General features: G+C 37.2%; 1 long non-coding RNA gene across 1 annotated transcript in view; it reads left to right on the top strand.

Moving 5' to 3' along the window:
* Positions 1 to 25423, top strand: part of LOC140642557 (uncharacterized) — a 117889-nt gene that overhangs the window by 52722 nt on the left and 39744 nt on the right. The window contains exons 2-3 of the long non-coding RNA XR_012039001.1: positions 4298 to 4366; positions 7003 to 7053. This is a non-coding gene — a long non-coding RNA (uncharacterized lncRNA). The remainder of the gene's footprint in view (positions 1 to 4297; positions 4367 to 7002; positions 7054 to 25423) is intronic.

Genomic DNA, 25423 nt, shown 5'->3' with positions numbered 1-25423 from the left:
TGGCTCCTCTCTAACTCCCAAAATGGTTGGAGACAAACTAACACAATGCAGAAAGCAGTTGGCATCGGGCTCTTAATGAGTGACAGGTTATTACACATAACAGTAGTAAATATTATTTAAGCAATTCACTTAGAGGGTGTGATGCTTATGGGGCTAAGGTTGCACATTCATCTCTACCTGAGCCAATTAACTTCATAGAGGGAAAATTCTTCCTACAGTAAGACTGCAATCCCTAACTACAGCCAGCAGAGTAAATCGGCATGATCACTAGAAAAGATTTCAGAGAACATTTCCTGACAGTTGCTCAATTGCATCATTTTTGTATATGACAGACAGTGTACTATTATATTATTATTCACCAGGAAGAGGTGTATTTCTCTGCAGGACTTCTTGCAGAATCAGGACCGACTGATGCTTCAAGAATAGGAAAGTTGACTTAAGCTTAGTGAGAATTATTAATATTAAAGTAAGCCTAAAATTACTTATACTCAGTGTTAATAAAATAGAGTAAACATTAAAATTAAATGATGAAATACTGAGTTTGCTAGTAAGAGTTTTAAAAAAGAGGGAGAAAGATGATTAAAATGTAACCATGATCTACAGTTGCATTAGTGGAGAGATATGACTAATCATCACACCATTGAGATTCTTTATAACCCACTTTAATGTTTCAAGGTGGCTTATAGGATACATATGCTGCAAAATACTCACTAGTGTGAAGCTGTATCCTAGCCGTTAATTTTGTTGTTATTAAATTATAGCTTACTGATCGCTATCTTTGAGCAAATTATGATGGCAATTCAGGGGAACCATCAGTGTGATGAAAACCTACAGAGAACACCACTGTTTCCATAGAACTTATTACCACATCTGAGCAGTAATCTCTGCTCAATCCTCTATTAGGGAAGCATGTGATGCTTGGTGCTTCAATACCAAGTTCCAAGCAAAAATAATATTTTGCATTCACCAAAGTCCAATTGGTGACGTGGAGCAAATTGGCATGGAATATGAAATGGTATTGAAAGACCAATCTGAGCAGCTGTCCTTCCCCTGATACCGTGCCCCTTATCCCTGGGCTCTACATCCCATGGTGCTGTCTCGGGTAGACATCACCTACAAAGGTCCCATGCTTTTTAATGCCTTTCTCTCCTCACAGGTCCTGGCCTACCACAGGAACCCTTCTTGTTTGCAACCACAGTTACGAACAGTATACAGTTTTACAGATTGATGCAAGGGTTGGTGCAAGGCAGAGGAGATTGTAGCATGTTTTCGGTCTGCAAACTTAAAGCTAGAAATGTTGAGTTATTTTGTCCCAACAGGGAAAACATATTTTTAAGAAGACAAACACATGAAATGACAAAAGCAAAAGGGGAAAGATGGCAGCAAATAAAACAGAAATCAAGAATGAAGCTAGTATATACAAGGCATTCTGTGCCATTCTGTCAACGAGCTGGACACAGGTCAGAAATCTCGGCTTTCATTTGCCCCACACAAAGAAACATGGTCAGATATATTACTCAAAGTAAATGGGACTCAGGAGAAGCTGTAGTATCCCAGGACTGGATCAGAAATAAATATACCCCATTTATCTGCACAGAAGATCCTGTGTGATATAAATAACATCCCCAAGACTATATTTGTAGAAAATGCAGGGTTGAGTTTCAGGGTAGACCAGTGACATCATACTAAGGCTTAATGTGGTGAAAAGCAGTTCATCCTGGGACCCACCAGTGAGACAGTCTGGCTTGATTTTTTAAGTGAACTATTTTTAAACCATTTTCCATAAGGGAGGAACCATCCCCTTGGGAGTATTTTGGAAATTTGAGAGGGTTTGTTTTTGTTTTTGTAATTACCATGTTTGTGGGGCACAATAGGCATTTTGATGAGAAAGAGGCAAGGGTGCCAGACATGCTTAATGCCCAGGAGAATCCGACCCAATGGCCATTTGTTTCACACCTTCATGTCTTTCACTTGTCCTCCCGGATATTAAACTACTGAATATATGCTTGCACATGTGGTGGCATTTTAAGTTGGGAAGTATATTCTCTGTGTTATTTCATCATTTGCTAATTCTTAATTTTCTCCATTTTGACAGTTTGTAATTTGCCATTGTTATCCGTACCTTGGCTAAAGTTCTTTCCTTTTTCCTTCTCATTTACATATAATCCAGGTTATTATTACTTATCATTCCACTAGTTTTAACTAGGGCTCACCTGCTTTCTGCCCTTTAATCTTCTTTCCTATATACAGAATGACTTCCGGCTTCTTTATCTTAAATCCAACTATTCATCCCAAGTAACTGCAAGCATCTCACTACTTCATTAGACTTTCTAGTACAATCATGCCTGAGCACTTTACATTTTAACATATATTATCCATTATTTTAATATAAATTACATTTTATTTTTCCGTTATTTTATAGTGTTAAATTGTTCTTTTTCTTAAGTTATATTCTTTTTAAAGTATTTTCTTCTATGATATCTTATTACCTCTGAATTTTGTTTCATGATTAAAAAAAAGAGGATATACAAAGTATTTATAATCAAAAGGGTCTTTGAGTATGACAGAGGGGAAAGACACTTGCAAGGACTAGAAGTGCTTACAAAGCAAGTAGACTACCATCTCAATTCTTGATTGGATATCCACTTATGGAGCATATGAAGTTGCCTAGGGGGAAGGAATTAGAGTAAAATAGTGTAACGTTGGGGAGAGGGTTAGTGGGCTAGCCTACATACTTCCATTTGAAGTGGCAAGGATTTAGGAATACTTGAGTTTGGGCTGGGAGGGAACACCATGGAAGTTAACTAATGGGGCATCTGACAGACAAGGGAGCCCAAGCAATGGGAGGCCCTAGAGTGGTACCACTGGGCCAAGGCTGATGGGACTTGGAAGAGGTCTTGCAGGAGCCCATCATCCATGTCAGGGATGATGCAGTGGAGACTATCCCAGGGGCCCCTGAAGAACAAGCATGTACATCCTATAGGGAAGCCAGGCTTGAGGTGCCTGTTATGCAGAAGTCATCAACTATAAAAGAAAGACCACAGTAGTACTATTGAGTAGCACTATTTAATTTCTTCTCCTATTATTTTTCTTGCCAGACCTTGAAACCCTAAAAGATACACAGTGCACACCCCCCCAAAAAAAAGAGAGGAAAGCAAAGGATAGGCTTTCCCACTCCCTAGCAGGCTTCCTCCCTGGTCAAGGGTGAGTTAGAAGATGGGTAGTGAAGCTAGATGAGAAATAGAACCTTGAAACTAAACTTTATATGCCTGGAAAGGACTAAAAAACAATAGAACTTGTCCAATGGTAAGTAGGGAAGAAAAAGGCCATTCAACTGAGTATGTTTGAACTCAATTGTTGGAGAAAAAGTAAGATATTTTATATCTATACTGTACTGAGTTCATATGGCTAAATATGCTGATTAAAAAGACAGACATATATTAAACTAATACGTCTATAATTTAAGGCTAAAAATGATTCATCCTTTGAGGAAAAAAGTTGAACAATTTTTTATCTGGTCCATAAACAGAGCTATAACCGATATTCACACAGATAGGGATCAGAGCCCACTATTTAAAGTTGTCCTTGAACAGTATTGGGAAAAGATGCTCCTCTCTGCCTGCTTTATTTGCTTTCAGCTTTTAAGTCAACTGTGAATAAGCTTTACCAGCCAGAGTATCCTAGTTTCCACAAAATTCAGAGTTGTTAAACTTGGGTTGCAAAACCAGGAAAAATAAACCTCCAGATGTCCTCTGAATGCTGAGTTTCCATGACATCATCACCAAATTCAGGAGACTGCATTGTATAATCTGGCCTCTTTTGTGATTTTACAGCTAAACTCAGGTCCTCCCACATGGATTAATTATATTTGAAATTGTTATGCCACAACAGAAGATTATAAGAATATTTCAGGGGCGCCTGGGTGGCTCAGTCAATTAAGCATCTGACTCTTGATTTTGGCTCAGGTCATGATCTCAGGGTAGTGAGTCTGAGGCCCATGTTGGGCTCTGCACTCAGTGGCAGTCTGCTTGAGATTCTCTCTTCCTCTGCCCCTCCCCTCCACACTCATGCTCTCTGTCTCTCTCTCCCTCTAAAATAAATAAATCTTTAAAAAAAGAAGAAGGAAGGAAGGAAGGAAGGAAGGAAGGAAGGAAGGAAGGAAGGAAGGAAGGAAGGAAGGAAGGAAGGAAGGAAGGAAGGAAGGGAGAAAGGGAGAAAGGGAGAAAGAGAGAAAGAGAAAGAAAGAATATTTCAAATTGAGAAGATCCCACATTGTCTCTTCCAATTTGTTTCTCAGGTCACTACACGGACCTGGTGAGGAGTTTGGGGTAGACCAGAAACCTCTGTCACCCAAGACCCATCAAAGGTGAGTTGCCTTTCACTGTATGGACAGAACTTGTCTTAGGTTATCAGCAGCCTCTTGAAGGAAAGAAGCTTTCCAACCAACCCTAGAGGCAAGATTTGTTTTTATTGGTCAGAAAGCAACAAATTATGTTCTGTGGCATTCTCTTCCACCAAAATTCAAGCATCCTTGCCACTTCAAATAGACAGCTGTGTCAGCTTTTAGCAGGAAGATGACATGACAAAAGCAAACTTCAGGAATAACTTGATGACAACTTTCAGGACTGAAAAGAGGAGAATCTGGAGGCTGTAGAGACATTTAAGAGGCTTGCTAAAAGATGTGATCCAAGTCATGCAAAACTTCTACTCTGAAACCTCTGGACACATTTTGCACTCTCCCCATCACACACCCTTTTCCCAGCTACCCTAAACTGATCTGCAGACATGTGGTGCCCTTTGAAACGCCCATGCCTTTTTACATGCCATTTATTATCTATGCCTGGAAGGCCCACTCCATACTTATCCTTTCATTTGTGAATCTCAGCCTATTCTAGAGTTGGTTAGTTATATCTTCATCTCTGCAAATGGCACTTTTCCCATACCCTGATGAGGGTAGTTAACCATGTTATATTTTAATTAAATATTTAAAGTCATTCTCGCCCACAAGTTATTTATGAGAAGGGCTCGTGTACTATTTATCTTATTTCCCAAGCATCAAACACAACATCTCAACAGGTTGCCAGTGAATCAATGCACAAAATCAACACGAAGATGAACAAAAGGACCATAGACTGTCGTAAAGACCTGAGACTGACTGCCATGAATTTGTATTACACAAAAACAGTTTTGCGATTTCCTCTAGCAATGCTCAGTGCCCCAGTATAGCAGAAGGTCATAAATACCTTTTGATTTTGTTTATACAGGTTCTATTCCCTCCTGCCAGCAATAGGCCTATCATATGGACCTCAGTGCTGGGCATGCGACCCAAGCTGGGTTGATCACAGTTCCTTGCTCATAGTCATAGTAGGTGGTGGTTCAAGGGTGGACAAGGCACATAACCCAGGCTGAGCCAATTGGGATCCTTTTCTGAAAATGACTTTCACTGTAGCCGATTAGAAGGGTTCTTACCCCTTGGTGGCCAGGTTAAAAAAAATGTAAGTCATTACAATGTGAGCTTCATGAGAACATGGGTATCTAATGTCTTTTTTTATAGCTGGACAGTAATAGGTACAAAATAAATACTTAAAAAATGTGTTTTGGATGAATGACTCCAGAGCACCCCATAGCTATATTTTCAGACATACTTGGAGTTTTGGTTACTGGCAAGTAAGAGTCGTAACAGAGAAATCAGATTAGGAGCTTTCTTATATTAATATGGTCATTACAAAAATGTGCCCTCCCCCTCAAGACCCCCATGTATCATCATTATCTATTATTATCATCACATTTGAATAAGAAGAACCTAGGAAGGAGTAATCTTAGAACAAAGGATCATTGTCTATATTTCATTCATTTGACTTTATGAAGAATTAACTTCATTATCACTGATTCTCTTATTTCTCTGCCATCTGGGAAACTTAGGTCAGACTTAAACCAATTCATGGAACTAGGACACTAGGGAGTATAGCATATTGAATAGGAGGTCACAAAAACATATGTCCAAGTCCTAACCCCTAGTACCTTTAGTACCTGTGACTGTGACCTTATTCGGGAATAGCGTCTTTGCAGATATATTTACATTACGGGTCTCAGGAGGAGGTCATCCTAGACCCTAAATCCAACGATGAGAGTCCTCATAAGAAAAATGCAGAGGGGGATTTGAGACACACAGACACAAATAGAAAGGCCATGTGAAGACAGAGCCAGAGATCAGAGTTATGCAGCTATGAACCAAGAACCACCACCAAGGATTGCCAGCAGCCACCAGAAGCTAGGAAAGAGGCATGGAATGGGTTTTCCCTGAGAGCCTCCAGAAGGAACAAATCCTGCTGATACCTTGATTTCAGACTTCTGGCCCCCAGACTGTGAGAGAATAAATCTCTATTATCTTGAACCACTCAGTTAGTGGAAACTTGTTAGAGCAGCCCTCCGGAGCTATTCCTTATACAGGGAGCTATTGAACTGAAAATTGACAAACAAGGCATTATGAGAATGTAAGGAAGGATCTGTAAACTGAGACAAGCCATTGTGTTTAGTATTTTATGCTAGAAGAAAAGTGTCAAAGTGATAGCACTCCCAACTTTGGCTGTGTGAGAACTGGTAACTATATAGCCAGAAAAGCCAAGTTTTTATCAAATTTCTTTGACCAAATTTACTACACCCAATCCAGAAACCACAGCATAAAATTGTCCACTATTTGCTTTTAAAATCTCATTCACATAAAATCATGATCACGCAGAAAGTAACTTCACATTTTTTTCCTGTGCCTATATTGCCTATAGCTCACTTTGGAATCTTTATTTGAATAGATATGTAACATGTCATTACTTATCTATGAAGGAAATTAAAAATCAGGGTTACTGCTATAGTCAGGCTACTTTTTTTTGCCAGTGCTAAATCATGAACATGATTTACATCGTGACTCATGATTATATACACATTCTTTGTTGTAGACAAAGGAAATTAAAATTTAAAAACTGATTTTAAATTTTATTTTAATAGCATGCAGAAACAAAAGAAGAATGAGTATATCCAATTCTGGGTCTCTGCAAGGTAAGTCCAATATTTTGTTCTAACATTTTCCCATCAAATATAGTAGAAAGAAGTTGAGTTGCTGTTGTGCTGCAATCTGACATTTAGGCTTATGTTTTTAAAATTTTCATGTTTCTCATGTTTCTGATTCATTATATTGTGCAACGAAAGCATCTCCATTTCATTTAGCATTCTGTTGAATCTGCAGAGATCTTGCTACTTTAAATGTATATGCACTGTTCTTCTAGCATAAAAATCAGCCATTAAGTTGGAATGATGGAACAGCGATTTCTGGTTTTTATAGTGATTAACAAGGCTTACTTCCCCCTACAGAGATCATCTAACTGACATGTCGTACGTACATTGATGACCAAATAAGAGATTGACAGTAACTCTCATGTCCTGTCAGGCATCCATTGGATTTTTCCAAATGCAGTAAATGATCTTTGGCTTTTCAAGTAGCTGTTGAAGAATGCTACATCCATTAATTACTAAAGGTACTAGAAAAAGTCCTTAACCAAGATGTGGATGGATAGTTATTTAGGAAAGCAGAGGCTAGAAAGAGAGCTATTTAGTATTAATGAGATTATAGAGTAATTTGATTCATTATGGCTACTAGCGAAATTGAACAGAACAATCAAAGTTCATTACCAGGCTGATTCGAGCAGGGAAAGAGTAGAAATAATACTGTGTATATGACTACCTTCCCCACACCTTCATTTGAGATTATTTTTTTATTGTTTCTTATCAGTAAAAATCATACTTTTCTTATTCTCTTTATTTAACAGACATTCCAAAAGAAATCATTTATGGTATGTGTAATGAAATCAGAAAACTATAATTGCTCATCTGAACTTAATATAATATAAGCTATAAGAATTTAAAAAACTGGCATTACCTTAAAATCTTTTCAATGACAAAATGCAAAAAAAAAAAAAAAAAATCAAGTTAGGTTGCTGTTTACTTTCCATGGCCAATACCATTAAAACAAAATGCCAAGAATTCAATTTATGTAAATTTTTTCAGTTAAATTATTTATAATAGGAAATTCTCTCACCTTTCTGAAGTGAAATAAATGCAAATTTAATTCATTAGATGACTAGACTGGTATAAAACCTTAGAGGAAATGCAAATGATAATTGAAAATATAGAAATGATACTTGTTTTGGTGATACAACAAATCAATCAGCATAAATTGTCAAGCTTACAAAAATATCGCTAATATGTATTCTATATCGCCCAGTAGAAGGCATGCTGCTCTATTCAAGACATACATTTCAGAGGGGAATGAGAGAAGTAGGAATTGTGGGTTCAAGTTGATCTGAAAACCATAAACCTTTCAGCACGACCATGCCCCCACCTCTCAGGAAAGACCCCTAATGAAGACACTGATGAAGAAAGACATGGCTTTTGTCCCAGCTTCTCTCCTTGACAATTCTCTGATTTTACCTAAGTTATGTGACCTCTCTGAGCATCAATCCCCTCATCTGTATTAAATGGAGTTTAAATCGTAGATATATAAATTGCTAGTCATGCCCCTACCATGAAGATTTTATAAGAATCAAGTGAAATTGGGCAGCCCGGGTGGCTCAGCAGTTTAGCGCCACCATCAGTCCAGGGCCTGACCCTGGAGACCCGGGATTGAGTCCCACGTCAGACTCCCTGCATGGAGCCTGCTTCTCCCTCTGCCTGTGTCTCTGCCTCTTTCTCTCTCTGTGTCTCTCATGAATAAATAAATAAAACCTTTGAAAAAAAAAAAAAAAGAAAGAATCAAGTGAAATAATGAGCGCATGCTTGGTATGTGATAAAACACCACAGAGCTGGCGTGCATTAGTAGCTAGTTACACTTGAGTCCCAAGCTGCCGGCCTGGAAGTCTTCTAGAATCAAGTACAAAATCTACCCAAGCAGTCTTCCCTTGGCTGTCCCTACTCCCTGGATTTCTGTGACATATGAGGCCTACTGACATTTGTTGAGCGCCTATTACCTACTCCTTTTTATAACCTAATCACATCCCCATGACCATTCAGAGAGCTGAGTTTTGCTATTTACATTTTACAAATGAGGAAAGAAACTCACATGGACTAACTTGCCTAATTTTATTTGGAAATAACAGGATGCAAACCCAGCTCTGTCTTGCTCTCTTGCTGCAATGCCCCAACTTTTTTTTTTTTCTACCTAAATCTGTAGCCCATCTGAATTTGTCCCTCTGGCTGAAGTGCAATTGGAGGAGAAGATTCACAAGTCAACTATGAGCACAAGCAGGATCCTCTCCTGTGTTCTAAGGTAGCTGCTTAGCTTCCAGACTGTCGGTATCCAGCCATCCCAGAGGCCCCCAGGGAACTCAAGTGTCACCACCTCCACCCTAATGAATTCCGGGGCACTGTTACTCCACTTGCACATCTCCACCTTCCCTTTCAAACTCTTGAGAAGACACAAAACAAAGCTACCTCATGAGCTTACATTAATCTAAATCTTCTTGGGCCCTGAGAATTTAGCTGCGGGATCCCAGCTAAGATCATCATGACAATTTGATAAGGACAGTTGAAGATGGACAAAATGTCCAATAGGGTGACAGAAAAGTACACAATGAATTGAGAAAGCAAAGCTGGCTCCAAAGCTTCCCATCACTAGCTCAGCGACCTTGGGCAGTTATCAGACCTCCGTGAGCCTCATTTTTCTCATACAAAGATGTAAATAGCACCTCAAAGTGTTGGGAGATAAGCGAGGTCACTGTAGGGGAAGCTCCTAACAAAAGAAGGCACTCAACAAATGAGAGTTTGGTGGAATTAAAAAGTGAAAAGATGTACTTCTGGTAACAATGCCTACAAAGCTTTTTACAGATTCAGGACAATTGCTGCCATGAATTAATAACACAGGAGAATGTGCATGAAGAAAGAAAAAAAAAAGAGGTTATTTCTTTGACCAGGGATAGGATGAAGAGAAATTATGTAAGAGGAAGAAAAGTATAGTTAAACACAATTTCAATCACAATTTAACATTTGTCTTATAGGGTCTATTTTTTCTTTTATTTCAAGAAAATGACAGCCCATTCAAGAAAACTAGGTAAACGTTATGTGCAATTAATTTTTTTTGTTTCTTTTTACTACTTTATATTGTAGTCATGGAACAATTTTGTTTAAAATGTTTTATAAAAACCCAGTTCAAATGTAAAACACTGAACATGGTATTACAAAGTCACAGAAACCATATCATTAGCCTATGCTTGTTACTCAGCAATTGAATGAAGCAGCACTTTAAAACATCTAGAAAACCAAATTCATGACCTCAGAAAAAGCAATAATTGTTTTGCAAATTAAAATCCTTTTCCCCACTCCAGTCAGTAACTTAATCTTTGAATGTAAATGTGGTATGCAGTGTGAGTAACCTGAAGGAGGACGCACCTGTCATTTTGCCTCAGTGCCAGCAAAATATCTCCAGTTGACAGTTATTAATTTCTACTCAAATTATCCCGGAAGAGGGTCAAAGAGAACTAATGGTTTTATTTTTCATTCCAGGAAGTGTTGTGTTTCAGTATTCAGAATGCAGTGCTCTGTAGAGAGAGCTGCAGCAGAAAGCAGGAGACCTCCATGACCTCTCCAAAAAAAAAAAAATATTAGCAAGATTATTAAGTGTATTAACCCTTCCCCGTGTCTTGGGCACTTTCCCACAAACCACATTAAAAATACCAAAGCCGTTTATTTATTCTTGATCCGCTGTGAGTGAAATACACAGTTTTAACTTACCTAGAAATATAAATGTGTAGTTATGTATGCGTGACCAAGGATTAGGAGAGTTTTTATTCATTCACTCTCCAATTTAGTCTTTGATTTTGGAATTTTGGCATAGCAAATATGTATATAAAAGTAAAAGGGATCTGGAGAGCCTGAATGGCTCACTCAGTTGAGCATCTGACTCTTGATTTTGGCTCAGGTCATGATCCCAGGGACATGGGATCAAACCCCACATCTGGCTCTGTGCTCAGCCGGGAGTCTGCTTCAAATTCTCTCTCGCCCCCACTCCGTCTACCCCTCCCCTTGCTCACTCGCGCGCGCGCGCTCTCTCTCTCTCTTTCTCTCTCCTTCTAAATAATTAAATAAATTAAATATTTTTTTTTTTTAAAGTAAAGGAGATCTAAAGACTATGACTTATATGATTCTTTTTCTCCTCACTTCCTAGCTAGGTGATCTGTGTGACATGGGCAGTATCATGATAAAATCAATTGTTTTATTCAACCCAGATGTCATTCTTTCAACTGGCTCACAGAAGTTTCAACAAATTCAGTGTGATGGTGTCACACGCAAGTAAGACCAAACAATCTTAGTTGGGATTTTACGAAAGTGTGGTGCCCATCCAGGTGCACCTTTTAGGTAACTATAGAAATCATATTGGAATTTGATAGTTGCCCATATTGGAATTTGATGGTTGTGTATTGGAATTTTATGGTTATATGACTCATAGCGTGGTATAGGGAAAGAACAGGAGATTTAGATTCAGAAGATCTAGTATCCATGTCCTAGCTCTTCCAGCATGGCCTTGCATGAGTCATTCTTGTGAACCTCAGTTTCTTCTCTTCAAAAACTCGTTGAAAATAATACCTTAAAAATTATTAAGAAATAGCAAGAAAGATTACTGTGATGTTTAAGAGAAATATCTAGGAAAGTATCTTTGCTACTTTTTAAAGCTTGTTTGAGATATAACTCACATACCATATATTTGGGCACAACGAATTGTACAATTTAATGCCTTTTTTAGTATATTCACAGGATTGTGCAACAGTCTAATTTTAACACATATCTGTCTCCCCAAAAAGTAACCCATTAACAGTCATCCTCAATATTTCCTGCTCCTTCCACGCCCATCTCCAGGCAACCAAGAATCTATCTGCTATCTCTGTAGATTTCCTATTCTGGACATTTCATAGAACTGTATTCATATAATATGTAATTTTTTCTGACTGGCTTCTCTCGCTCAGCATAACTTTTATAATCTCCATCCATGTCGTATGTGTATCAGTACTTCGTTCCTTTTTATTGCCAAAGAACTTTCCATTGTATGGAGAGCCCACATTTTATTTATCCATTCATCAGATGATGGACATTTGAGCTATTTTACATGTTTTGGCTCTTATGAGTAACACTGCTATGAACGTTCATGTACAAGATTTTGTGTGGATGTGTGTTTTCATTCTGTGTTTTCACTCTGATAGGTATGTATCTAAAAGTGCAACTACTGGATTCTATAACTGTTTAACATTTTGAAGAATCTGCCAAACTGTTTTCTAAAGCAGCTGTGCTATTTTACATTCACCAGCAATGTACAAGAATGTCAATTTCTCCACATTGTCACCAACACTTGTTATCATTTGGCTTTTTTATTATAACCATCCTAGTGGGTGTGTAGTGGCATGACATTATGGTTTTGATTTGCATTTCCTTAATGACTAATGAGTTGAATACCTTTCATGTGCCTATTAACTATTTGTATCGCTTTCTGGGAGACATGTCATAACCCTCTGCCCATTATGTAATGGAGTTATTGTTTTATTGTTGAATTGTAAGAGATATTTATATATTGTAGCTACAAGTGCCTTGTATATACAAATATATACCTGCCTTGTATATACAAATATATCAGATATATTTGCTATTTTCTGCCATTGTGCGGGTTGTGTTTTTACTTTCCTATTGTTATTATCTATGCCACAATGTTTTTTTTTAAGATTTTATTTATTTATTCATGAGAGACACACAGAGAGAGAGGCAGAGACACAGGCAGAGGGAGAAGCAGGCTCCATGCAGGGAGCCTGACGTGGGACTCGATCCCAGGACCCCTGAGTCACGCCCTGGGCCAAAGGCAGATGCTCAACCACTGAGCCACCCAGACATCCCTCACCACAATGTTTAAATTTTAATGAAGTTCAACTTATTTTTTCTGTTGTTGATTTTGTTTTTAATTTTAGCATTGTACAAAAAAGGCTTTACCTAACCTAAGGTCGTAAGATTTACGCCCAAATTTTCTAAGAGTTATGTAGTTTTAGTTCTTACATTTGAATCTATGATCCATTTTGAGTTAATTTTTGTTAATGGTCCCAGATAGAGGATCAGCTTTATTGTTTTGTAAATTTAGTATGCCCAAATCAATACATGTTCATTAAGAAAAATCAGAAAATATATACAAGAAAAAGAAATGAAATAAAAAATACCCACAATCCTATTTATCCCTAAATAATTACTTTTAGCATACTGGTTTGTTTACAAACTTCTTCTCGGTGTGTATATTTTATTTAATTTTTAGTGGGATCACATAATGCACATAGTTCTGTAGGCAACTTTTTTTCCTATGATAATTGTAAACATATTTACATATCATTTTTTTGGACTTTTGTGAACTTCAAGTTCTTGAGCTAGTATAAAAGCAAGTAGTTGTGAGGATCAAACAAAATAATGGTGTCAAAGCATTTTGTAAGACTTTATTAATAGAGTAATTTCACTTTGTTTTTATTGTTGTGCTAAGTTAGACCATTTTACTGAAATTCTTTCTTCAAATACTCTATAAAAACGCCATCCAGTTACATTAGCAAATTAATGATTTTTTTAAATGCCTATGTCCCCTAAAGTCATCAAGATTAGCAGTCTGTATCTTTGGGTCCCCAAAGCCTATCACAATTCCTGACCCACATTAATGCTCAACAATTGTCAGAATTCATGTTTACTCTTAATACCTCTGAATCTTTTAGAAATGTTGTTCTTTGATCATAAAGTTTATATTAGCAAATGTTTGATGAGTGTATGTTTATAATTGTTATATTTCCCTGATGGACTGACCCTTCTGTCATCATAAAATATTCCTATTTATCTCTAGAAACATTTTTTTGTCTTAAAGTCTGCTGTGTCTAATATTAGCATAACTATTTCAGTTCTCTTATGCTTGTTGCTTACATGATATATATTTTTCCATCTGTGAAATATAAACCACAACTGTGGAGCTCTTATCCTAAAGGTCTGCCTTTCTCCCTAGGCAGAACCCCAAAACCACTGCACTGGAGCTGGGGGTGGCTGCCTCTGGTCTTCTCAGCTTGCCCCTCCTGGTGCAGAACCTATACTACGTGAGACAGCTGGGGAGGGGAAGATTATGCCCCCAGGATTCAAGGCCTGCTGCACCTGAGACAGAGTTTCTGTTCTATGAATGGGGGCAGGATGGAGTAAGGTCACCCTGGTCCTCTTGACATTGGCTAACTGGAATTGAAGCTGGTGGGTGGGCGTGGGGAAGGAATGCTAGCAGCTTGCCCCTCCTGGGATGAAACTATAGCCCCAGGATGCGAGCTAGGAAGAAAGAGAGTTCTCATTTCCTTCACCACAACGTGCCCAGATTAGAAAATACCAGGTAGATTTTTCAGAACATGAGGGAGGTGATAGGGTGGGTTGTAGCTGAGATACCATAGACTCTGGTGTTCTTACCAAGATTTAGTAGATTTTCCTGAATGTATGATTCTCCGTTTGCTGTATACTTCAGGAAAATTTCCAGAGACTTCAAATATTTCTTTTTATATGTTTCGCCAGTTAAATTGCTTAGGGTCTACTGATCTCCTTACTCTGACATTCCCATTATGATGATTTTTTAAGTGTTACTGAAATTTCTATCAGTGGAAACTTTCCGGGCAAAAAGCATTATAGGCTCAGAAACATCCCCTTAGAAGCTTTCAAATTTCTTGTTTTATAAGAAAGGAGTTGAAGAGGGAAAAAAAGGAGCCAGAGGCAAAGGCCTAAGGATGCCAATGCCTTGAGGCAGGTACCAGAAGAGATGTGAAGTCTTTAAGATGAACAATAAAACGGACCTAGAGGGCAATATGCTGCATGAAATACGTCAGGCAGAGAAAGATAAATACTGCATGATTTCATTTATGGGTGGAATATAAACAAAACAAATGAACAAGCAAAACAGAATCAAAATAGACTCATAGATATAGGAAACAAACTGTTGGTTACCAGGGGAGGGTAGGGGGAAAGGGGATGGGCAAAACAGGTGAAAAGGACTAAGAAGTACAAACTTCCACTTATAAAATAAGTCATGGTTATATGATGTACAGCAGAGGGAATATAGTCAAGAACATTGTAATAACTCTGTGTGTGACAGATGGTAACTAGATCAATTGGGGGGGAGCATTTCATAATGTAAACAATACTGAATCACTATGATGTACACCTAAAACTAATAGGTTATCGTGTGTCAGTTACACTTCAATTTTTAAAATGAGCAACAATAAGAGTTTCAGACTGTGCTGATAATGTTTTCAGGGCAGTTATGATTGGAAGTTGCCTAGGGGTCAAGCTGTTTCCCAATTTGTTTCAGAAGTGCACCTGCCAGGTCACTGGATAGTGAATAGCAGCTAACGAGATTGTCTCTGCACCCCCCCCCTTTTTTTTCTTAAACAGAGACCAAATTAAAATAAAATCCAAAGCAACTCAGTATTATGATATAACTAGAGAGACCTTGGTGGCCTGTCTTCTGCCTCAGTCTTGGAGAAAGGATGTTATTAGAGAGAGAAGCTGGGAGATCAGTTGGAGAGAAATAGGAGAGCAAAAGAGGAGGCTGTTGGTTGGGCTGGCAGACAGAACTGTCTCTGGAAGCAGCAAGGAGAGAGAGAGAGAGGCTTTCTGCTTCCATGATATTCATTTGACATTCACAATCCCTTTTAAGGGGGGTTCAAATGCCATAGACGTGGGAGCTAGCAGGAAGATGGCACTGATGGATAGGTATCAACTGACAGCCAGCTGCGAAATTCTTATAATTTCATTCATTTTGGAATAAAACAATACTCCCTTTGAAATTTTTCCTCTGCTTGTGTTATAGTAGGATTCAGGAATTGTATTCATTCAATATGGTTGCCATAGCAAAATACCACAGATTGGGTGGCTAAAACAACAGAAATGTATTGTCTCACAGTTCTGGAAGTTGGAGGTCCAAGATGAAGGTATTGGCAGGTTCACTGTCTCCTAAGACCTCTTTCCTTGGCTTGTAGATGGCCAGTGTGCTGTGTCTTCACATGGTCTTTGTTGCATATGCAAGTAAACCTGGTTTCTCTTCCCTCTTCTTATAAGGAATACTAGTCATATTGGATTATAGGGTCCCATCCTTATGACTTCATTTAACTTTAATTGCCTCTTTAAAGGCCTTATCTCAAAATTAAGTCACATTGGGCGTGAGGTCATCAACATATGAATTTGGGAGAACACAATTCAGTTCCTAAGTATCATGTATACGAATGTTAGGAAAAATTGTGAATGACTTCTAAATGGTTAAAAAAAAGAAGAAAATAAGAAATTGGTGTTCTGCTTAGCTCAATCATTAGGGTTATCTCCCCCTTTGACTAGCCTATTTAGAAAACTGATACTAATGAAAGTTTCTCATCCATAGCTATGCACACATTCCTCTTGATTCAAATGCAAACAGATTTGCCCCACAAAATGTAAATTAAATTCCCCTTTTAACCAGTTGTAACATTTTACTGGTTTCCTCATTAACTAATGAGTCTAATAAAATCTTTGACACTGTTCATTTTATATTTGTATGAAAATCATGATATTACCTTTTTAAAAATATGATCCTCAAAAATAACTGAAGATGATGTGGGCCGCATTATTGCTGCTGGGCTGATTTCTCTGCCTGTCATTGGTTTTCCTCTCCTTCCTAACTTTTCTGTCCTACTCACTGATGGAAAATAGCAGGCACATGCAACACTGATGATGGACAAGGAAACAATGGAGGCCATATCAGAATTCTATCATGTTTCAATAAGGAGCCTTGTTACTGAGAAGAATATTACCAAAGCTTTTAACATCAGAGATTAATGGTTCACAGATTGTCAAAATGTCATAGACTAACATATATCTATAAAATAGGTATGCTACTCTATCAGAAAAATTTACATATATTTAAATTTATCTTTTAGAACTTAGATTCCTTGTGGTTCTAGATATTCCAAAGTCCATTCTTACTAACTAAGATTAATACTTTAGATAGTTAAAATTTTTAAATTAACTGGGAAAAGTCCATAAACTATGCGCTTTGCGGTTATAATAAATTTCTCAACTAGTCCTAAATAATACCATACTATTTTTATTCTTTTTAAACATCAAAAAATGTCTATGTCTTGGTCTTGGAACTGTTTTCCTTGATTTCCTTAACCAACAATTTCATGATCATAAGCATTCAAGCAACATGAAGGACTTAATCAACACTTGCATAAATGCATCGGAAAACACTGTATAAACAGAGATAACTTTAAGCAAATATGTACTGTTCTTCTAAGCCATAATTTGTTTGAAAGTAGGTTAGTTCCAGAATATAGTGTAAAGTAGTTTTAACCTTAAGTGAAAACAACTTGCCTCCATCTCTTACCAAGGTGAACCTATACCCAATATATCGTAAGAAATATGTTAGCCACGATTAGGATGTACCAGGAATCTCTACAAAAGGATATCAGATAGACAAAGTAAATAACCTAATACCTTAGATTACCCAAAGCCATCTTATTCTTCTCCAATGGTATAAACAAATTAATTTGCTTTCTGGCCTTGGCATTTATGAATGCTAATTTAATCACGGAAATTTGGACTTCCTGTGACAGAGTCTGAAACCACATTGTGAACATGACTTTCACATAAGGCTTATTCCTTTTTCCTGAATTAGAAAGTAAAATTTTAAAAAACCTTTATGCTTGTATTAGACCCTAGGCAAAATCAGCATAACCCTGCCATCTCCTGTTAAGTTGATTCAGGACTCTGGGGAGCCATGTCACCATCTGGACTGGAGAGCAAATGGTCAGAGGGAGGCCTGGGAGAGTGTCCTCAAAAAGACCCCAGCTGGCGGAGCAGCCACCTGTTGCCAAGACGAGTGAGGGCACAATATATCGTGTTCATCATAATCCATCTGTTTCTAGTCTCCAAATATCCAATGCTCTCACGGCAGGGGACATCTGACACCAGGAGAGGGCTAACACAGAGAGGCCAAGACTACAAATCCAGCTAAGCAAAAGATGTCTAGAAGTTACTCATGATGACAGAGATAGAAGGCCATTTTGGTTAAGGAAAACAGAGGTAGTAGGCTTGGAAAAAGCAGAAAGGCAGGAATTATCTGGAGCCCAGGTGCTCAGTGAAGCCATAAGAACAGCATCAGTGAGTGGGTTGTTGTAAAGGCCTGCTGAACACAATGTCTCTGGATTCAGAGACATTGATTGTAACTTCAGAACAGACAGATACATGTAGATTAATTCACCTCCAGCCTAAGGCAAAGATATAGAATCTAGGATTAACTTATAGGCTCTGTAAATAATAATTATAAATAGCAATAGCCAGCATTTATATAGCACTTAGTAGTACTTTGCATATATTAATTCATTCAATCCTCACCATAACCCTGTGAGGTAGATACTATGATTCTTCCCAATTTGGAGATGCAAAATATTAAGTGCAGAAGATTGTAGTACCTGCCCCAAGTCATATTAGCGCTGGGATTTGAAACCCAGCAGCAGTCTGTATTCTTCACCAGTACTTTCATTTCCTTGTACCTTCCAAGAAACTTCAAAAGCAGAGCTCTCATCTTCTTATATTCTTACTGTACATCCCTCTTTCCCTACTCAACCCCTTTCACTCCAATTTCCCCTTTCTATCCTATCAAGAAAACCAGGTTGAATATTCATAGTGGAAACTGGGCAAATGACTGCAAATACATTGTATATGCCCTCTTCTTCCTCCCCCTCCAAATCCATTCACTGGAGTTGAAATGAGGAAGAACTTTTGTTATTTGGCTAGAGAGGTTTGGCTTTTGAGGGATTGAACTGTGTGAAGGACATGAGGGGTCTGTGTGTGTGTGTGTGTGTGTGTGTGTGTGTGTGTGTGTTGCATACCCACGTGTGTTTATGCACATGCACATATGATACCATGTAAAGGGCAGTGGGTAGGATGTAGAAGGTAGAGATTGAAGAACAGCTAAAGGTTGAAGATGGGAGCTGGAGCAGTTGTGTTTAGGAGGAACTCGCTGAAACTTGTGACTTATACAGGCTGAGTAAAGCCCAAGTGATAAAATGTGGAACAGTTGGGGAAAGGGCAACAGAAGGGACCAAGACACTCAGCACAGCACCAGCAAGTGACAGTGGGTGACTCAGAACCAGCAGACCTCAAAGAGACAAAAGCAGATTAATGGTCTTGTTCTTCAGATCTTATGAGAACTCTCCCGGAGAACCCTAGAAATAAGAGAGAGATTTTGAATGGGAGCAGAAAAAAATTGAGGCCCCTGAGTTGTACAGGTGACCACCGCCAAGCAGCAAAATGTGGGTATTTATGTTAATGTGACCTCATTGTTTGCAGAGACTAGCAAGGCCTGGCGATGTCCTGGCTTGCTGGATACTCAGGATAGGGAAGCATAACAGGAAGGTAATATAAGCCAACCTCTTCCATCATGTGAGCACAACTACCAACATATTCTACTTAATAAAAGTCAACACAAATGTTATGCTAGAATGGCTTATAATCTATCAAGACCTTTTTTGTTGGGGTTTTATTTTTGTAGCCATCTTTATAAATATTAATTTTAATCATATATTAAAATGGTTGTCCTTTTTGTGATGGAATTCTCACAATGGGTACATTTTTATTCGTTTTTCCCACTAGTACTGACACTTGATAGTCAAGCTTGTCCCTCCAGATGTGATTCAATTCACATCCTAAGAAATTAAACTGTGCCTTTTTAACTATCCACTGAACTTGTGCTTTCTTAGTTTGCCTAAAGTCAGATTCCAAGGACCAGGTGACACAAGATTTAAAAAAAAAAAAAAAAACAGAACAAGCACTTTTGATCTAAGCTAATGTGACTGGACCATATGTAATAGCCCTGCTGTCCTTCTCCTATTTTTTATTTTGTACATATCTTTTCAGTCATCAGCTGTAGCAGGCAATCTTAAGGGGGAAATAGCCTTTAAAAATTTCTCAAAAGAATGAAGTATGAGCAGATGTCCAAGAGAAAGATAAAATAACATTGAAAATAAAATGTAGAGATTTATTGGCACATGTTAGCAAACTGTAATAGAAAATGTTGAGGACCTTCGAGTACAACACTAAAAGAGAAAAAGTAAAAAGTCTTATTTTCATTCCATTGTGTTCAATAAATCATGTAGTTCCAATTATTTCTGAGAAAGTTTTTCACTTACTATGAGTTGCCATTAGCTGTTAAGTCCAATTTATCATATGCAAAACACTTTCTCCTATATATGTTATTATAGATGAACATATTACATATATGTAAGTATTTAGGTATTAATTTATAGCATATAACATTTTAACTTAAAATAAAGCTCCTCCTTATAAAACAATATACTGATGTTTATTTTTTTAAAAAATCTTCATTTTGGAATAATAATAATAGAATAACTATATCAATGAGTCAATCAAATTCCATGGGAAAAGGAATAATATTGAAACATAGTTCATGTTCTTCTCTTTTAAAAAATAGAGGATATGGTTGGCGTTAAATCAACTCTTTCTATAAATACTGGCAGAGATATAATCAAATAAGAAGTAGAATATTATTTACTTACTAAGAGGAAGTAAATTATTAAGTATGCTTTGAGTACCTATTATGAACTAGGCACTATGAGGTTACTATTAGTTGTCAATGCTTACTCTATGGTTAGTGAAAAAAACAGACATGTAAAAAACTAAAGTGTAAGACAGAACTAAATAAGAATCGGCACTTTGGAATAAGATATTACCTCACATCACTAGAATGACTGCTATAAATATATATACATATCTATTGGCAAGGATGGGGAAAAATTGCAACACTTGTAGCTCTTAGTAGGATTGTAAAATGATGCAGCTACATTGGAAAAATAGTATGGAGTTTCCTCAGAAAAGTTTAAAATAGGAGGGGCCTGGGTGGCTCAGTTGATTACAAAGACCACTCGGTTTCAGCTCAGGTCATGATCTCGGTGTTGTGGGACGGAGCTCCACACTGAGCAGAGTCTGCTTGTCTCTCTTCCTTTCCCTCTCCCTTTCTCCCTCTGCCCCTCTGTTCCTCTCCCTTTCTGGCCCTCTCTCTGCTCAGCCTCTAAATAAATAAACAAATTAATGAACTAATTTTTTAAATTAAAAATGGAACTGTCATATGATCCACCAGTTGTATTCCTGGTATTTATCCAAAAGAGTTAAAAACAAAATCTCAAATAGATATTTGCACACCCATGTTCACTGCAGTGTTATACACAGCAGCCTAGATATGTAAGCAACCTAATGCCATCAAGGCATGAATGGATAAAGAAAATGTGGAATATGATGTATAAAAAGAAGGAATTCCTGTCATATGCAAAAGATGAATGAACTTAGAAGACATTATGCTAAGTGAAATAAGCCAACCACATAAAGATATACACTGCATGCTTCTACTTATATGAGTTATCTAAAGTAATCAAACTCATAGAAACAGAAGGTATAATGGTGGCTGCCACTAGGAAGAGGGGGATATAGGAAGTTGTTCAATGAGTATAGATATTCAATTATGCAAAATGAAAAACCTGTAGAGATCTTTGTGCAACAATGAACATACAGTTCACAATACTATAACATCTACTTAAAATTGTTAAAAGGGTAAGTTTATGTTATGTGTTTTTTACCACAATAAAAGGAGTCCTTCAAAAAAAATTAGTGCTTTGGTAGCATAAAGAAAGGAATGATTAATTCTGATTCAGGGGAACATAGCTTCAGAGTGGTGGCAGCATTTGACCTGAAGTTTGAAGAGTAAAATATTGATGTACAAGAAGGTATAGGGCAGCATTAACAAAGACCCAGTTAAGTGAAAGTTCATGGACTGTTTGAGAAACCACTAATCTGGGTGGCTAGAATATAGGCCATATAGGATCAGCTCAGAGCACTCCTCAGCTTCCTTTAAAGGACAATAACATCTTTTCTGTTATCTATAACAATTTACAGCTATTTTACCAGAATAGAATGTTATTTTATATCCTCATTGTAAAAGTCTTATACATCGTAGCTTATTTAATACTCCTCCTAGAAAGTGTGGAAAGAAATAAAGATTGTGATTCCACTAAATCTTGATGTTTTGCCTTTAAATTTTGAACAGTTGTTTGTCATGACCTGACATAGGACAAAAGTAACTCAACTCAAGAAACACAGACATTAAAAACACTATTGAGAGAAAAAGTATATACGAAGCTCATTACTTAGTTTGTAATTCTGATATATATAAGAATATATTTTGGGAGGTGTCTGGGTGGCTCAGTTGGTTAAATGTTTGCCTTTGGCTCAGGTCATGATCCCAAAGCCCCAGATCAAGCCCTGCATCGGGCTCCCTGCCTAGGTGAGAGCCTGCTTTCCCTCTCCCTCTGTCCCTCCCCATTCCCTACCCCCTACCCTGGGCTCATGCTCCCTATCTCTCACTCACTCTGTCAAATTTATTCTAAGACAGTTATCAACTTTAATGGCCAAAATATATCTGTCTAATTTGACAAAGACATTGATAATTAAAATAGAAAGAAGGGAGTAAGTAAGAATAATGAATTTAGACTTGGACATGTTTGAGATGCTTACGGGACATTCAGATAAAAATGTTGAATAATCAATTTTAACAGGAAGTTGGAACTTAGAAAAGGGATTGACTAGGATGAAACCCATACACGAACAGTCAACTAATTTTGACAAGGGCACCAAAAACAATTAGGAAAGGATCGTCTTTTGTTAAATGATGCTGGGAAATCTGGATATTCACATGCAAAATAATGAAAGTGGAGCCCTATCTTACACCATTCACAAAAATTAACTTGAAATGGATCACATACTTAAATATACAATCTGATACCATAAAACTTCAAAAAATGCAAGAGAAAAAGTCTTTACTATTGCTCTTGGCGATGATTTGTTGGATAAGACCTCAAAAGCATGGACAACAGAAGCTAAAATAAACAAGGGGGACTAGATCAAACTAAAGAGCTTCTTCACAACAAGGAAACAGTCAATAAATTAAAATGGCAATGTACAGAATGGGAGAAAATATTTGCACACCAAAAATCTGGTAAAAGATTAATATTTAAATTATATAAAGAACTCATACAACACAACAGCAAAAAAGCAAATAATGCAATTTAAAAATGGGCAAAGGACCTCAATAGGCATTTTTCCAAAGAAAACATACAAATGACCAATAGGTATTTGAAAAGATGATCGACATCACTAACCATCAGAGAAATGCCAATCAAATCATGAGATCATCTCACACCTGTTAAGATGTGTTAGGATCAAAAAGACAAAAGATAACAAATATTCATGAGGACGTAGAGGAAAGAGAACCCTTTGCACTGTTGGTAGGAACGTCAACTGGGACAGCCTTTATGGAAAATAGAATGGAGTTTCCTCAAAAAATCAAAAATTTAACTATGATATGAACTAGCAATGCCACTCCTGGGGATATATATATATATATATATATATGAAGGAACTGAAATCAGTATCTCTAAGAGATACTTGCACAAACATGTTCATTTCAGCATTATTCACAGTAACCAAGATATGGAAAAAACCTAAATGTCTTTTGATCGATGAATAAATAAAGAAAATGTGGCTTCCATGTTATATATTATTGAAAATAATAATATTCCATTGCATGTGTATATATATTATTCAGCCATAAAAATAAAGAAGGAAATCCTGCCACTTGTGATGATATGAAGGACATTATGCTAATGAAATAAGCCAGACAGAGAAAAAGAAATATTGGATGGTGTCAATTACATGTGGAATCTAAAAAATAAATCAATAAGGCCAATGTCCTAGAAACAGAATAGATGCTAGTGGATGGGGATTGGGGAAAAATGAGTGATGGAGGTCAAAGGGTACAAATTTTCAGCTAAAAGATAAGCTTTAAAGATCCAATGTACAGTATAGTGACAACAGTTAATAATACAGTATTAGGGCAGCCTGGGTGGCTCGGGGGTTCAGTGCCACCTTCAGCCTGGGATGTGATCCTAGAGACCAGGGATCGAGTCCCACATCAGCCTCCCTGCGTGGAGCCTGCTTCTCCTTCTGCCTGTGTCTCTGCCTCTCTCTCTCTCTGGGTCTCTCATGAATAAATAAATAAAATCTTTTAAAAATAATAATAACACAGTATTATATACTTGAACATTGCTGAGCATAGATCTTAAGTATTTTTACCCAAATGTACAACAAAGAGTTAACTATGTGAGGTAAAGACTGTCTTAATTATTTGGATCTGGATAATCATTCCACAATGGATATGTATGTCCAATAACCACATTGCACACTTTAAGTACATACAATTATATTTGTCTAATAAATCAATAAAATACATTTTTAATTAACAAAAAAATAAAAAATCTCTTATTTCCCACACATTTCTTCTCCCTTCCCTTATATTCCCTTTCACTATTATTTATATTCCCCAAATGAATGAGAACATACAATGTTTGTCCTTCTCCGATTGACTTACTTCACTCAGCATAATACCCTCCAGTTCCATCCATGTTGAAGCAAAAAACAATCTCACTAAACTTGTTGAGGAGTGACACATGAGCAAAGAGAAAAGAATGCAGCTGGCCTATGTGGTGTGGGGAGTCACATGTGTGATGCTATCATAAACCCAGGTGCCTCAAAGCTCAATTAAAGGGTGGACTAGAAAAAAACCCAGCCACCAGCACAGAGAGATAATGATGAAACCTGTTTGATTCCTCCCAAGTATTGAGTGAGTGAACAACCAAGAAATTTATTTCGAGTTATCAAAAACAATAGGCCTATCCATATAGGTGTCTGGTGTCCAGAACGCATAAGCCAAGAAATTAACATAGAATGAATTCAGAATTTTTACAAATGCTTTTCAAGTTTCCCCCACAATCTGCACCACAAAACTATTCTCTTTCTCTCTCCCTCCCTCCTAAGCAGACATTAAATAGTAATAAAAATGTACCATATACTAAGCCACAGGGCAAATTTCAACAAAAATAAAGACTGGATATCATAAAGACCACCTTCTCAATAAATGCAATAAAACTGGAAGTGAGTAACAAAAACGTAATTCCAAAAGACTCACATTTGAAATTTTCAAAATATGCTACTTTAAAATTCATGGAAACAAAAGAATTCATAAAGTAAATTTAACAATATTTAGAAGAGAAAATGATGAATTATTACTCAACAATAATGAATTTAGCTATAGTAGCATTTATAGGAAAGATTATGGCTTTAAATGTATACAGTAAAAAAAGGAGAAAGAATTAAAGGGAGTGGCAAATAAAGAGTTCTACTTTGGACTTGTAAAGTTTGAGAGAAGTATAAAACATCTCCATTAAACTATTGATTCTACGTCTGGATG

This window comes from Canis lupus, chromosome 11, assembly GCF_048164855.1.
Source record: "Canis lupus baileyi chromosome 11, mCanLup2.hap1, whole genome shotgun sequence".
Taxonomy (NCBI): Eukaryota; Metazoa; Chordata; class Mammalia; order Carnivora; family Canidae; genus Canis; species Canis lupus.
The sequence above is the reverse complement of the archived record's forward strand: the minus strand, read 5'-3'. Positions and strand labels throughout refer to the sequence as shown.